Source organism: Solanum verrucosum, unplaced genomic scaffold, assembly GCF_900185275.1.
Source record: "Solanum verrucosum unplaced genomic scaffold, falcon-dt-bn FXZP01000178.1, whole genome shotgun sequence".
Classification (NCBI taxonomy): domain Eukaryota; kingdom Viridiplantae; phylum Streptophyta; class Magnoliopsida; order Solanales; family Solanaceae; genus Solanum; species Solanum verrucosum.
The window spans coordinates 471478-487466 of record NW_026020286.1 but is presented as its reverse complement, the minus strand read 5'-3'; the positions used below and the strand labels follow the sequence as shown (position 1 = coordinate 487466).

The following is a 15989-nucleotide window of genomic DNA, read 5'->3' as shown; positions in this document are numbered from 1 at the left end:
CTTAAGTCCCATTGGAACAAGAGTTTAAGATCTAGAGCAATTGACTATGCCTCTCTCCTTCCTTTTTCGATATCACTCGCCTCTCTCCTCCCTCTTTTGAGCTCGCTCGCCTCTCTTCTCTTAATATGTATTAATTTTGATACAAATCAGATATATTCTCTTCTCTCTCTCCTAGACCTCGCTCGCCTCTCTCCTCCCTTCTCCCATAACATTTTGATATTATTCATAATTAAGAAAACTATAGCTATAGAATCTTGTTTAAGGCCTAATGATTCCACGATATTAAATCAATTTTTTTAAGGGGGAATGCCCATCAAAGTAGCTTGCTACTTGGGTCTTCATGTGTTGCCTAGGCGTAAGGATGACTATGGGGTGGGGCGGAGCAGGGGAGGGGGTGAGTTGAGAATAACCCGTAAAAAATTCAACCTGCCCCGCTCTGCCCTGCATAACAATTTTTTTTCATTTTCAACCCGCCGACCCCGCCCCCTCCCCCACATGGACCCTCCTCTCATGAACTCACCCCGCATAATTTTTTTATTATTTTCCTTTTCTAGTTAAGTTTGATACTAAAAATAAATTCACAAAAATAAATTCAATTTTTCATAAAATTGTATTGATGTACTCCCTCCGTCCCATTTTATGTGAGGTAGTTTGACTCGACACAGAGTTTAACTGTTTAAGAAAGGAAGGAGACTTTTAAAACTTATAGTTTAAAATGAATGATATAAATTTGTGTGACTGTAAATCATTTCATTATGAGTAAAATAGACATTTTATAGTTAAATTGTTATTTAATATAGAAATGTGTCATTCTTTTGAGACTGACTAAAAAGGAAAGTAAGTCACATAAATTGGGACATCGTGAGTAATAGATAATAACTTAAAATTTATTTTTAAGAGGTCAGTTGAGTTGAATGTAAGAAATTGTATGAGTTTTGGTTAAACCATTTTCATTTATTATCTTGAATATTTTAGTAACTTTAAAGAAACTATCTTAATAGATAATGTCATTCTTTTAACATGTAAAAAATTAAAATTAAGTTTGAACCTGCATAATACCCGCAGCCCACCCTGCATTAGTTTTTAAAAAATCCACATCAACCCACCCCGCACAACCTTAATTCTGCCCCACTCCGCATAGACTTAAACCCCCCCCCCCCACCCCCCAAACATCCACCCCTCATTAAACCTATGTTTTCTAAATTAAATGTGGAATAACAATCCTACAATAACTAATTATACCATGAATTGTGAGATTCATTTAGTATGATATGCCAAGATTCTGGTATAAGTTCACAATAAAGCCTGTTTGGATTGAATGAATTCTTATCATAGTAAAAAGAACATCAGAAATCCTGCGAAAACATCAGTCAAGAGTGGAAAACAACTAACCATGTGAAAGTATAACCCTCACAAAACTAATTCCATGTTGCTCTCAAAATCCTGTAGTTCATTTGCTAGTATTTTAGATCAGCACGATATGCACATGAAATTTGTTGAGAATGACGGACATTGTCCCGAAAGCTAGCAAGAAAAACTCATCAACAACTTTAAGTGCACATGAGAAACAACATTCCTTGAACACTTCACCACCTCCTTTATAAAGGCTTAGAACTGGTATATTTGAGGCCTACAAGCCACACATGAAACTCACAAATCAAAGAGGAGGAAGAAACTAATGACTACCTCTTCACAATTGATACTTGCCCTCCTCTTTTTTTCGGGCTTGGGACCGGCTGTGACTTGATTGGCAGAGTTAGAAGAGTTTCACACAAAAACAATGCACCAAGTATGCTAAAACTATGGCTACTGAGCAACAAAACAAAATGCAGCTCTACCAATAATCCAAGGACAAACATAGAAAACCAAGAAACTCTCATATCAAAGAGGATAATTTCCTCCTAACAAAATCAAGGACATACACACTCAGACAACAAGTAATGAAGGAAATAAAGTGACATGCAAAACTGAATTCCCCCATGGAAAGGAAAATTCCCAAAACTTGTACCCAGTGCAAATACTTCCATCTATCTCATCAAAGTCCAATTCTAACAACATAACAGCCCAGACAATACCTAAAATATAATAGACCAACACAGAACAAAGGAAATTAACATCAAGATTGATCAACTAGGAAAGATGGTATCATATAACAACTGAACCAAATGAAGAAAGCAGCTTCGGATACTAACTCTATATACAGAGCAACTACTTGGAAAACTGACGACAAAAACACAAAGGAATGTGAATTGAAAAAAGAAGTCAAAGCACATAGATTGCTAATCTGTAAATAGAAGACCTAAGCAAATTATGCGCAAACAAAAAATTAACAGCTTTTTCACGTAGAAAAGTAACAACCCGTATCACGTAGAAAATGTAGTACATCATTAACAGGACACCAGTGCACTTGCTCAAATTTCTAGAAGAAATTTATAAGTACCTAATTGAGATATCTTTAAAATACATCAGTCTTGGGGAGCCTCCAATAGATATTGAACCTCTAGAATCCCTGAAAGGTTCTACTATAGCAAGAAATCCGGCACAAAATAAAACAAGTAAGAGCAACTGCATTGGAAATCTGAGTCGCCCACTCATGCATCCACACCTGGGTAAGAAACCTTCATTGGAGACACCCAATAGTCAAATCAATAGAAACATTGGTGGGTATTAATTATGAGAAGAAGATGATGAAGCAACACGTCAAAAACGATGCCCCTGTGCATTGATCAAATTACCAGAACACATCACTTTTCTCAAATCATAATAAGAGAATGTATGACGAAATGTACCTGCAGACCCCAACAAGAACTCCAAACACGATCAAGCAAGTGCTAAATTCCCTACCTTCACCAATCAGATCTATAATTATCTAGCAGAGCAGAAATAATCACATGACTAAACCTCTCACCAAAAATAACACTATAGCTTCCAAGTTCCAACACATTAAATAATGATCGAGTACCCAAACGATTCCACTAAAACCAATAGACCAATTGCAAATGGGTTACCAACATCCCACAATATAGAGGAAAAATACATCACAACCCCCAAGAAGGAAGACATACAAACTACACTCCTGAAGGAAAACAAAAAAGTTAAAGCTCAGAACCACCACCACGGGAAACCAAAGACAATAGGGATTGTCCCTGCAAATACTCCCCATTACTATTTTAAATTGACAACCCTAAGTCAGACCAACATATAAGCTGTCCAAAATAGAGAAACTTAACCACCCTCTTTCCTCTCAACTGACAGATCTGTAGTTTTGTCAATCTAAGAGTTATAGACAAAGGAACACAAGAATAAGTAGCAGTACCACAATCTCACGAATTAAAGCTCTTAAGACATTAGAAATCCCCCATAGTCCACGATAACTTTGTGCATGGGATCAAAGAACATAAGCATCTCGACAAAATAACCACAACTGATACCTTTATGTAACCAAAAACACAAAAGGAAACCACATTCACAAGTTCCTGTGACGGCAAATGAGTGCGAAGTTCGGAGAAATCCCATCTCACCCAAAGAAATAATCAAGACATGAGGAGCAAGACACACATACACACATAGAGAGAGAGAACCACCCTATTTTAGAAGCTGACATTCTGCATGACATGAGCACCAACTTGAAAGAACACGGTATTGACAACCTCATAACTGGAGACGAAATTCAATATCTAATTTAATTAGCACAACGACTACTGCCTAAACCATTCCTCTAAGAAAACCAAATCCTTGATAATAAAAGAAAAAACAAAGTAGGAAATGATTTATCATGTTCATCTGGAAAACAAAATTAAACATTATCATGTCTGCACATTCCAGAACAATAAAACACATATCTTTTTCAGAATGACAAACACCGTCCCTAAAGCTAGCAGAAAAAACTCACCAGCAACTTTAAGTGCACAAGAGAAGCAACATTCCTTTAAACACTTAGCCCCCTCCTTTTTCAAGGCTTAGAACCAGTTGATTTGGAGACCTACAAGCCATGCAGGAAAAGTTGCACCTGTACCCACTTTTGTTATTATTGAGTGAGATGAAAATAAAATAGTACTGCACAAATGACCTTAGGGCAAACATAGAAGACCTTGGCTACTTAAATTAGCAAGAAACTCACGAATCAGAGAGGAGGAAGAAACTAATGACTACCTCCTCACCATTGATACTTCCCCTCCTCCTTTTTCCGGGCTTGGGACCGGCTGTGACTTGACAGGCGGAGTTACAAGGGTTTCACACAAAAACAATGCACAAAGTATGCAATAACTATGACTACGGAACAACAAAACAAAACAAAACAAAATGCAGCTCTACCAATAATTCAAGGACAAACATAGAAGACCATAAAATTATAAAGAAACTCTCATATCAAAGGGGGTGATTTCCTCCTAACAAAATATAGGACATAAACACTCAGACAACTAGTGATGAAGGCAATAAAGTAACATGCAAAACTCAATTTCTCCATGCAAAGGAAAATTCCCAGAACTTGTACACAGTGCAAATACTAGCATCTATCTCATCAAAGTCCAATTCTAACAACATAACAATCCACACAATACCAACCACACACCACACTGCCAAAGATCAAAACCTGAAAAATAAAAGACAAATACATAACAAAGGAAAGCAACATCAAGATTGATCGACAAGGAAAAATGGTACCGCATAACACCTGGAACCAAACGAAGAAAGCAATTGTGGACACTAACTATATATAAAGAAACTAGTTGGAAAAATGGTGACGAACACACAAAAGAATGCGAACCTAAAAAAGATGTCAAAGCACATAGATTGCTAATTTGTAAATAGAAGATCTAAGCAAGTTGTGCGTGCAAACCAATACCTAACACTTTTTTCATGTAGAAACATCATGGAAGAAAGGACGATAACAACACCTATCCCTTAAGGAACTGCATTATAAATGTTCAAAGGGAGCATCATAGACCTAGCCAGAATTCAAAGAAAAGATGGGATGGAGACTTAAACCTTAAACCTGACAGTACACAAAATCCACAACCACAGCCACAGCCCTGAAAGATAAGAGAATTTTTGCATTCTTAATTGCTAAATATGGAAAAAGAGAAAAGAAAAAGAAGACATACCTGCTGAGGTCATGAAGCAGAGGATGGAAAAAGAAAGAAAAAGTTCTGAAAACGTACATGTTGAGGTCATAAAGCAGAGGACTGCAGAAGAAAGAAAATGAAAAGAAGAAAAAGTTCTAAAAACATACCAGCTGAGGTTGTTAAGCAGAGGATTGACGAAGAAAGAAAAAGAGAAGAAGAAGAACATAAAGTTCTGAAAACGTACCTGCCGAGATAGTGAAGCAGAGGACTGACGAAGAAAGAAAAAGAGAAGAAGAAGAAGATAAAGTTCTGAAAATGTACCTGCAAAGGTCGTGAAGCAAAGAACTGAAGAAGAAAGAAAGAAAAGTTTTGAAAACGTACCTTTGTTGAGTTCATGAAGCAGAGGATGATAGAAGAAAGAAAAAGAGAAGAAGAAGAAGATAAAGTTCTGAAAACGTACCTGCTGAGGTCGTGAAGCAGAGGACGGAAGAAAGAAGAAAAAGAGAAGAAGAAAAGTTCTGAAAACGTACCTACTGAGGTAGTGAAGCAGAGGACTGAAGAAGAAAGAAAAAGAGAAGAAGAAGATAAAGTTCTGATAACGTACCTATTGTGGTCGTGAAGTAGAAGACTCAAGAAGAAAGAAAAATAGAAGAAGAAGAAGAAGAAGATAAAGTTTGAAAAACGTACCTGCTGAGGTTGTGAAGCAGAGGGCGGAAGAAGAAAGAAAAAGAAAAGAAAAAGAAGCTCTAAAAACGTACCTACTGAGGTCGTGAAGTAGAGGGCTAAAGAATAAAGAAGAAGAGAAGAAGAAGAAGATAAAGTTTTGAAAACGTACCTATTGAGGTCGTGAAGCAGGGGACGGAAGAAGAAAGAAAAAGAGAAGAAGGAAAAGTTCTGAAAACGTACTTGTTGAGGTCGTGAAGTAGAGGACTGAAGAAGAAAGAAAAAAGAGAAGAAGAAGATAAATTTATGAAAACATACCTGCTGAGGTTGTGAAGCAGAGGACGAAAGAAAAAAGAAAAATTTCTGAAAACGTACATGTTGAGGTCGTGAAGTAGATCAGAGGACTGAAGAAAGAAGAAGAAGAGAGAAGCGGGAGGTAGTTGGAGGTTGATTGGATAAACCCAATGCACAAAGTGGTCAAAAGAGAGGGGAACAATCTCCCGCCCCAAGTCAATCGACACAAGTGCCTCACTTTCCTCCACATCCATCACAACATCAACCCATCTTATCAAGAAATTGTCAAGTTGGTTGTTATGGCCAAAGATCATCATGACCAATAATCAATGTTTGCAAACACAATCTTGATCCGGAAATATCATTGGGTACTTAGAAAGAAAGACCAAGAACCAATTTTAAAAACCATTCGAACAAATAGAAAGACGTAGAGAGACACAAGTAGTAGTGGCTGACTTAGAAAGAAGAGACTGATTATCGACATATTCAATCATATGCTACTAAAGTTATACCCCCTTATTATTAATTAAAAAAAAATTGTCATGTTTTCACCCCACAACAATTAAAAACAAGAATCTGAACACCCAAATGTCAAGATTATCCTAAACAACTCTTATCTACCACAAAAACATCAACTCTTACTACAAAGACGCAGATCAAAGGAAAACCCCAAAATCTTGATTGAATTAACAGTTAACCCAATTTAATATACTTCTATTTTATCTCCATATAACACAATCTTGATCTGAAAAAATCACAGATTTGATCACGATACATTCATAAATTAACACTATATGTATCTAATACGTAATAACTATAGAGGTAAAAAGAATCCAAAGATTTGAGGTAAAAAGAATCCAAAGATTTGATCATGATACATTCATACAAATTAACATTATATGTATCTAATACATAATAACTACCACACGGTAGTGTATCGATCTAAAACCAAACACCTTATGGGCAACCTTTACTACTTTAATGTATCAGGTATGATTACAGTACTTAACAATTTACTAAATATTTTTAAAATAGCAATGTATCATGAGTAATATATCCATCTCGAGATCATAAATAAAAGATCGACTACACAACATCTCTCCAGCCTTTTTGTGTGTTGTATCAATGCATTTTAGATACATTGTAAATTTCGGCTCATGTTTCTTCACCTCCAAGTACAGACAAACGAAGATATTCCTGATGCATCTTCTCAAAAGTTTCGATAATTTTGAATCAAAATTGAAAGGATCTTTGATGAACTGGAGAAAAATTTTGGATCTCATTTTTTTTCCAATAATTTTGTATCAAAATTGAAAGGATCTTCGAAAAACTAGGATATGAATTTGAATCTCAAAATATTTTCGACAATTTTGAATAAAAATCGAGAGGATCTTCAAACAATTGTATAGGGATAAAACAACGCTCGTCTCTATAATGTATCAAATCTCCATATTTTCCTCAACTCATCGATCTCCAAGCTGCAATGGATGATTCAACATTCACAAACGAAATATTTTGTCCAACAACTATTCCATCACTTTTGTATCGTTCATAACTCACCTCACTTTCTCAGATTCTTGAATGTCTCAACAAAATAGATATATTCAAGATGTATCAAGTCAAACTCAATTTTTCAATGATTTTGAATGAAAATTGAAAGGATTTTTGACAATTTGGGAGAAGAAATTTAAAATATTTTTTTTAAAGCTGTTATGCTTTGGAAAGAGATTGATTAGCAATGACAACTACGTAATTGCGTGATTTATGGATTTGATATTTAATTTTACATTTCTTTTATTTTTTAAGCGCAATAGAAAAAAATTTGTTCAATTTTTTAGTGCAATAGAAGGATTCTTCTTATATCAAAATTAATGTATCCAGATGATAACTTTTGTATCCAGAAGGTATAAATTTTAAGGGAATATTGTAATTCAAAATATAACCAATAGATGATTGCCACATATTTAAAAAAAAATTAAAATTATTTAAATGATTGTCCATTACAAAAGTGGTCAATATTGGATCCAAAGGTAAATGACAAGAGTGTTTAGGAGCCAATAAATGGACGGATGACAGCTTTGAACCGCTTTTAGTAATTCAAAGATATTTTAGACCCTTATTCATTTTCTAAATGGTTATTGAAGTTTTAAAAGTTATCGTTAAGTATCATTTTTATTTTATTTAATACAAAAGTGTCACTTAACTATTATTATTTTCTTTAAAAAAAAAATACTAAATACTTTAAATGTCCTTAAAGCTTTTTTTCTTTAAATAATAAATTTATTTCTTATTCTTTGTTTTTAAAAGAATAGATTAGTTTATCAAGAAATAATTTGCATGTTTAAGATTTTTTCCGATACGTAAACTTTATATTATTTTCCTAAATAGTTACTTATGTTTTGAAAATTGCCAACACTAATCACTTTAATTTTTTAAAGATGATAATATCACTCACTTATTATTATTTTTCTCAAAAATTATTAGATACCTCAAACTATATACCTCAAACGTCTACTTTTATTCTAGTTGACATGTCATGTCATTAAACTATCAGTTTTTTAAAAATAAAAAATCTATTTAACTCATCAAACTCATGTCTTTACAAAAATAAAAATAAATTACATGCACATGAATTTATTTGAACATTATAAAAAAAATCACAAATAATATAATATTCTGAAGATTTTTCTAAAACCAAATTTTAATGAAAATTCTTTATAGGTAATTATTATCTAAAGATTTTAGAAAGTCCTAAATAAATTATTTACGGATTGTAAGCAAGTAATATTTCATGAAAATACTAAAATAGAACCGTAATGTTGACATAGAGAAAAGTTGATATATTAAAAGATAAATTTATAACTTTTATTTTTAATTTAATTATGTTACTCTATTGTAATTATTATATATTTTATCTTATCATACAATTAAATATCAATAATATCTTGTCTCATTCCAAATTACGGAACATAAGTAATAATTAGTTAGGTTGTCTATTTTAATTCAATAACACACGCATACTATGAGATTAAGTTGTTCATTAATAAAGGTCAAAATTTAATTTTCTTTAATCATTGTGATACAATAATTTTTCTCCTACTTTGTCATCAATTAAATAAAAATTCTAACATTATTTACTTTTAATTTTTTAGAAGAAAGATATTGTAAATATGAAATTTTAAAGTAAATAATTATTTTTTTTAATAACTAATTGGCCTTTAATATTATTGGTACATTATACAATAGATGATCAACATTGTAAGTTAATGTTCATGAAGAAGTTTGTATATAATGGTTCAGTTTGAACTTCAATTGAATTTTTTAAAGGGTAAAGGGTCAAATATGCCCCTAAACTATTCGAAAAGGTCTAGATATACCCTCCGTTTAAAGTTTGGCTCACTCATGCCCTCGCCGTCCAACTTTTAGTCTAAATATGTCCTTATGGGCGTTAGTTAGCCTGCTGGACATATCCAGCTCATTTTTCATTTCTTTAAATGTCACATGGAATTGTCATGTCAATTTGACTTTACCACAAGGCATTTATATGAAAATTGAAAGGGATCAATTATGCCCCTAAAAAATTCGAGCCCGTAAACACCTAATCCGACCCATAAATCAACCCCCTTTTAAAATAAACTACCCAACTGTTTTCAACAATTTTGTTTAAATTTTTATTTTTTCGATAAATCCCTGATTAATAAAAAATAGGAAAAATATGAAAAAAAAATAAAATTAACGCTAAAAATTCACAAATAAATATTGTAACCTTAAATTCAACAACTTCAACAATTTTTTAAATTTTTATTTTTTTTCGGTAAATCCCGAAAATGAGTAATTGATTAATAAAAAATATGAAAAATATATAAAATTAACGCCAAAAAATCACAAAAAAATATATAACCTTGAATTCAAAAATTTCAACAATTTTTTTTTAATTTTTATTTTTTTCGGTAAATTTTGAAAATGAGTAATTTATTAAAAAAAATTGTTGAAATTTTTGAATTTAAGGTTACTATATTTATTTGTGATTTTTTGGCATTAATTTTATATTTTTTTTCATATTTTGTATTAATCAATTACTCATTTTCGGGATTTATCGGAAATTTTTTTTTAAAAAAAATTGTTGAAATTGTTGAATTTAAGGTTACAATATTTATTTGTGAATTTTTGGCATTAATTTTATATTTTTTTCATATTTTTCCTATTTTTTATTAATCAATTACTAATATTCGGGATTTACCAGAAAAAATAAAAAGTTGAAAACGGGTCGGGTAGTTTATTTAAAAAGGGGGGTTGATTTATGGATCGGATTAGGTGTTTATGAGTTTGAATTTTTTAGGGGTATTATTAATCCCTTTCCATTTTCATATAAATGTAATGTGATAAAGTCAAAATGACATGGCAATTCCATGTGACATTTAAAGAAATGAAAAATGAGCTGGATATGTCCAGCAGGCCAACTAACGCCATAAGGGCATATTTAGACCAAAAGTTGGATGGCGAGGGCATGAGTGAGCCAAACTTTAAACAGAGGGTATATCTAGACTTTTTCAAATAGTTTAGGGGCATATATAACTATTCTAAATTAATGGCAATGTAGTAAGTGTTAAAAACCTATTCTTCATAATAGAAAAACAAATATACTGTTTAAGTATGATAAGTGATTCTTAATAATGAAAATTTCTTATTAATAAACTAACGTATTTTTATAAAAAAAATTTATAATTTTAACTAAATATATTGTTGAGTCAAATAAAGCTAATATTAAAAAGGATTTTATTTTTAGTATATAGAATATAGCATGCCAACTAGAAGGGGAAAAAAGGTTTTTTGAGGTGATTAGTATTTTTTTTTTTTGAGGAAAATAGTGATAGTCAATGATATTTAATATTTTTATCTTAAATGAACAAAAGTAATCTTTGAAACTTGAAGGCAATTTCCAAAACTTGAATAAATATTTAGGAAACTAATGCTAATTTTGGGTTAAAAACTTATTAGCTCGTAAAAGTCTAAAGATGTCCTTTCATTTATTTATTCAAATTCATGTATCTAAAATTTTCCCTAAGTCGTTACTGAAAATTGTTCTTATTAGAGCCGTCAAAATGAGCTTAGCCCATGGGGATAGCCCAACCCAACCAGTTATTGGGGTAGGGTTGGGATGTGTTGGTTGGGATGAGATTTTTAAGCCCATTTAAAACTAGGTTTTATAAGCCCGACCCATATAAGTTCTTGGCCCTTAAGGCATGATAGGGGCCGGGTTGAGATCGGCCCATGGGCCAAAACTATTTATTTAAGGGTAACTTACAACATTCTCACTAGTATATGAGCTAATTATTAAATATATGCTATGTTATAATATTACGAATCTTACCAAATTTTGGTACGTTTAAATACATGTATCGCAGCATACATAGACTCAAAATTAGGTTAATTTGTTCTAGATACACTCTATAAAAGTAGATTTGCATATATCTATGATACATAATACATGTATCTCGCATATCTAGTTTCTTAAATACATGTCAATCACACTAGATTTTTTATTAGTGTTATTGAAACAACACCATTATTTTCCATATTTGATTTGAAAGTCTTCTTATTTTTTTGATGTTATAGAATTTTATATATTTTTTTTAAAAAAAAGGTCTAGCCCGCCCTAACCCTCGACCCTTCTAAGATTGGGTTGGGTTGATTATTTTCAGGCCCTTCCAACTGAAGGGCAAGCCCACCCTAGCCAGTCAAATTTCTTGACCCGCGAGGCTTGAGCCGGGTGGGGTTGGGTTGGCCCTCTATGACGACTCTAGTTTTTACTGTTCTTTAACTTTTATACTAATGTTTCTTTTCCTTCCTTTCGTTTCCACACCAGTCTAGACTTAAAGATAAAAGAAATTTAAAGTAGAACGCTTTTCCAACTTCATTCTCTATTCCTTTCCTTCCTTGCAAATGACTTCCTTTCGTTTCCACGCCAAATAGAGTCGTTTTTCCAACGTTCGAAAACAATCATTCATCTTCTCCAACTTCATTCTCTATTCATCAAACAACCTTTCATCACGACCACTATCGTCTCTCCCAATTCATATTATTCTCTTCTTCAATATCCCTCCAATTCGCCCGTACAATTTTCGATAATTCTCTCATTATTCCATCAATCTTCACATGGAACACAATGATGAGAGCATATTCCCAAGTAGAGTCTCTGAAGCTCGTTAAACAGTTTCAAAAAATTGGATTAAAACCAGATAAATCACATTCCTTGTTGTGCTAAAGGTTTCTGGGCATTGTTTGATGATTGGAACTGGTGGATCGTTGCATTCCATGGCTGTGAAGTCGGGTTTCGGTTCAAATTTACATGTGAACAATACCCTTTTGAGAATGTATGCAGGATTTGGTGTGATCAGGTTTGCAAGACAGGTGTTTGATGAAATGCTTGAGAGGGATATAGTTTCTTGGAGTTCAATGATGGTTGCTTACGTTCATTGGTATGTATATTTGTTTCTGTTATTTGTCAAAAACACATATTAATTATTACTTTTATACGAATTTCATACCCCAATTATCACAATCTATGTATTAGGGATCATATAGCCGACTTTAACTACTTGTGATTCAAGCATAATAGTAGTAATTGTTGTCTTATTATTTACAGTTTCTTCTTGTTCTTTCTCCTTCTAAAAGATATTTCATGCATCTACTGATTACTCTGGAATCAATACATAATTTATGATTTGTGAACCCGGCAAGGGTGTGAAGGCTGAGAGATTCTATAGCATTATGTGGAAGTTGTTTAAGATGATTATTATAATGGGAGTGAATAGAATTACCAAAATTTAAGTAGATTTTGAGCATGACAAGTTTACTACCTTGTGGAAATGAGTTCAAGTATGGTTTTGTGAGGAATTTGTAAGTTAAACGTCTTTTGATAGGTCTGACACGAAACAGGTCACAATTTTTATGAACAATGCTAGCTTGTAACCTTGTTCGTTATCCTTCAGAAATTTAGTGCCATGGTATTTGTGGTTCTCTTAAGCAATATATGTGATCTAATACCCTTGGTGAACTTTTTAAAATTCATCCCAGATGTCGATTGTGAATACTTGTATTGTACCATAAGAAGAAATCAGTATTCCAAACATGTTCACTAGTCTAACTTTTTCTCTTTTTCCTTCTTGCTGCAATACTACAATAGATTATTAAACAAAGCCTAGGGTTCATATCTGAAAGGATTAGTAAGGTGTTGAGCCTTTAAGATTGTGAACGGTGCATACTCTCCTAAAAGATCAGGGATTAACAATGATGGAAATTTTCTTTTAAATTGGAAAGGAGCATGTACTCCTGGAAAATAAGGGAGTAAAAATGAAGAAAAATTTCATGGCTTAGATTTCGGTATTTATCTTGGAAAAGTCCCGATGACACTCTTTTAAATGGGGAATTAACAAAGAAGGAAAACTTTCATGGTTGAGATGCGTGCAACACTCCAGCCTCTTGTGTTTAGGTATGCTGGTCTCACTGTTGTATTTGTTTACTTTTGCATACATTAGAGCATGTTAGTTTTTTTTTAATTCTGGAATCTCTATGTACATTCATGTCCAATAAAAACTTTAAGCTTTGAAACCCAAATTTTGCAAACAAATCTTTCGACTTGTTACCTACAAAGCTTTTGGAAAGAGGCAGCTAGTTCATGGCTCCAATGGTCGTGAGTATTCTAAAACTAACGAGCTAAGGTGGATTATTGACTATAATTGGTCTAATAGTCTAACACTGCTGCTGTTTAGTTGTCTGGATTGCATATGGATGGATTCCCATGTCAAATTCTATCTGCAATTTAGACCTGAAAAATAAAGAGAAATCCAATAATTAAGTTTCTTTTGAGATAAACTTTGAATTAAACGTTGAAAGGACAACGACTTTATAATGATACTATGGTTAGTTTGTCTTTCCCATGGGAGAGTATAAGGGGCATTGCATTTATAAATAGGGAATAGGGAGACAATAGAGAAAATATAAGCAGCCTTGACTTTCTCCTGATGAAGTCTCCGAACATTTAGATATTGCTCCTCATAGTTATAGTAATGACAACGATTCTACTTCTTCTCCATGCAGGGGTCTCCAACCATTTTGTCAATACTTTTCGATCTTATTCATTTTCATTTGATATCATAAAAGTGTGATTCAGGATGTCACCTAAGTGAATTCTATAAATTTCTTAAGCCAAGTTCCGCTACATGTGATATGCACATTATTTTTCATATAGTGAATCAATTCTTTTATAGACGTAGAAGAAGTTGAATAATTTGTACCTGACCATATAGAGGAACCAGTTTAATGGGTTTTTATGCTCTTTTCATCCCTTTTTGGCATGCAAATGAATATTTGCTACCTTGACCTCTCTTTTTGTGTAGGAGGTCTGTTAATATAATTGTCTTTCCTTCTTTCTTTTCCTGTTTAACTTTTACTGTGAAGTTTCTTCTTTCTGTCTGGCCTTTCAAAGTCATAATAGTCAATGTTTTCCTGGATATCTCAGTAACTTTCCTTCAGATTCTCTGCTCATGTTCTAATGTATGAAGCTAGCAAATGAAAAGCCAAATTATGTCACTTTGGTTAGCGTGTTGGGGGCATGCACTCGTATCCTGAATATCAGATTAGGTAAATGTATTCACTCGCACATTGTTACCAGTGGTATTGAACTACATGTTGAGTTGGAAACAGCCCTCCTGGGCATGTATGCAAAATGTAGTCATATACAACAGGCTTTCCGCATATTCAATTCGATGGGTGATAAAAATTTGCAGACCTGGACCATCATGATTTCTGGTCTTGCTGTCATGGACATGGAGAAGAAGTTGTGTCCTTGTTTGCCAGAATGGAAGAATCTGGCTTTAGGCCGGACAACTTATCATTTTCTGCAATCTTATATGCTTGTAGTCATATTTTCTTTGTTGATGTGGGGCGTGAATATTTTGAAAAAATGGCAAGTATTTATAACATCAGGCCAACTATGGAACATTACAGATGCATGGTGGATATGTTTGGACGTGCTGGAGAATTAGAAGAAGCTTATGATATTATAAGGAGCATGCCTATAGAGCCTAATTTTGTGATATTGAGGAGTTTCATTAGTGCTTGTAAGCATCATGGTCATATTCCTTGCGCAGAAGAAAATATAAGGGAGATTCTCCTCAAAATAGAGCATGATCTCAAATCAAACTATGTACTTGCATCTAGTTTATCTTATCTTTTTGGTTATTGCAGCGATGCGAACAACCTAAGATTGGCTATGAAAGCAAAAGGGATAAAGAAATATCCTGGCAGCAGTTGGGTGCAATCGTTTGGTAGTTCTTCCGAAGTAAGCGGTTGAAGGATCTGACAGGCTGAGGTACAAGTTTAGGGGAGTTGTTTCTTTGACCATTGGAAGAGGGTCACACTAACGTTCCTAACATTCTTGCATAATTTGGAATAACTTGAAAAATGAAGATTACATTGTGCGGTGATTTTGATTTGTAGCTCATGGATATGACATTTGAGAGGAACTCCACAAATTGGTATACTTCTAGAGTCAGAGCCACAACTCTGTTGTTATCCTTCTCAAACTATTCCTAACAACCAATCATGCCTAGATATTGGACTAGTCGGGATCAACTTTATGAGTCTCCTATATCCATTCTGCCTTATTTGAGGCCATTCTTTTTGATACTGGTAAATGATTTGTTTTCTCCATAAACTACTCTTTCTTTTAAAATGTGGTTAAGGTGAATCTTGGAATTCTATTCAGAAGTTGGGATGCCCTTAAAGTGGCACCTCCGCATGACCTGAAACCTTGGTTAAAAACTATGAGGTATTCCCATGGGGAAACAAATTCAAAATCTTTTATAAATGTCATGACTCAAGTCCTTTTCTTTGATCTCTGGAAATTTAAATTAAACCAAGCGGTATCTTCATTTTTCTGGTAGTTTAACTGTTATTTCTGAA

General features: G+C 33.3%; 1 pseudogene; it reads left to right on the top strand.

The window, feature by feature from the left end:
- The window catches only part of LOC125834310 (pentatricopeptide repeat-containing protein At2g36730-like), a 28622-nt pseudogene extending 13244 nt beyond the window's left edge, over positions 1-15378 (top strand).
- The last annotated feature ends 611 nt before the right edge of the window (positions 15379-15989 follow it).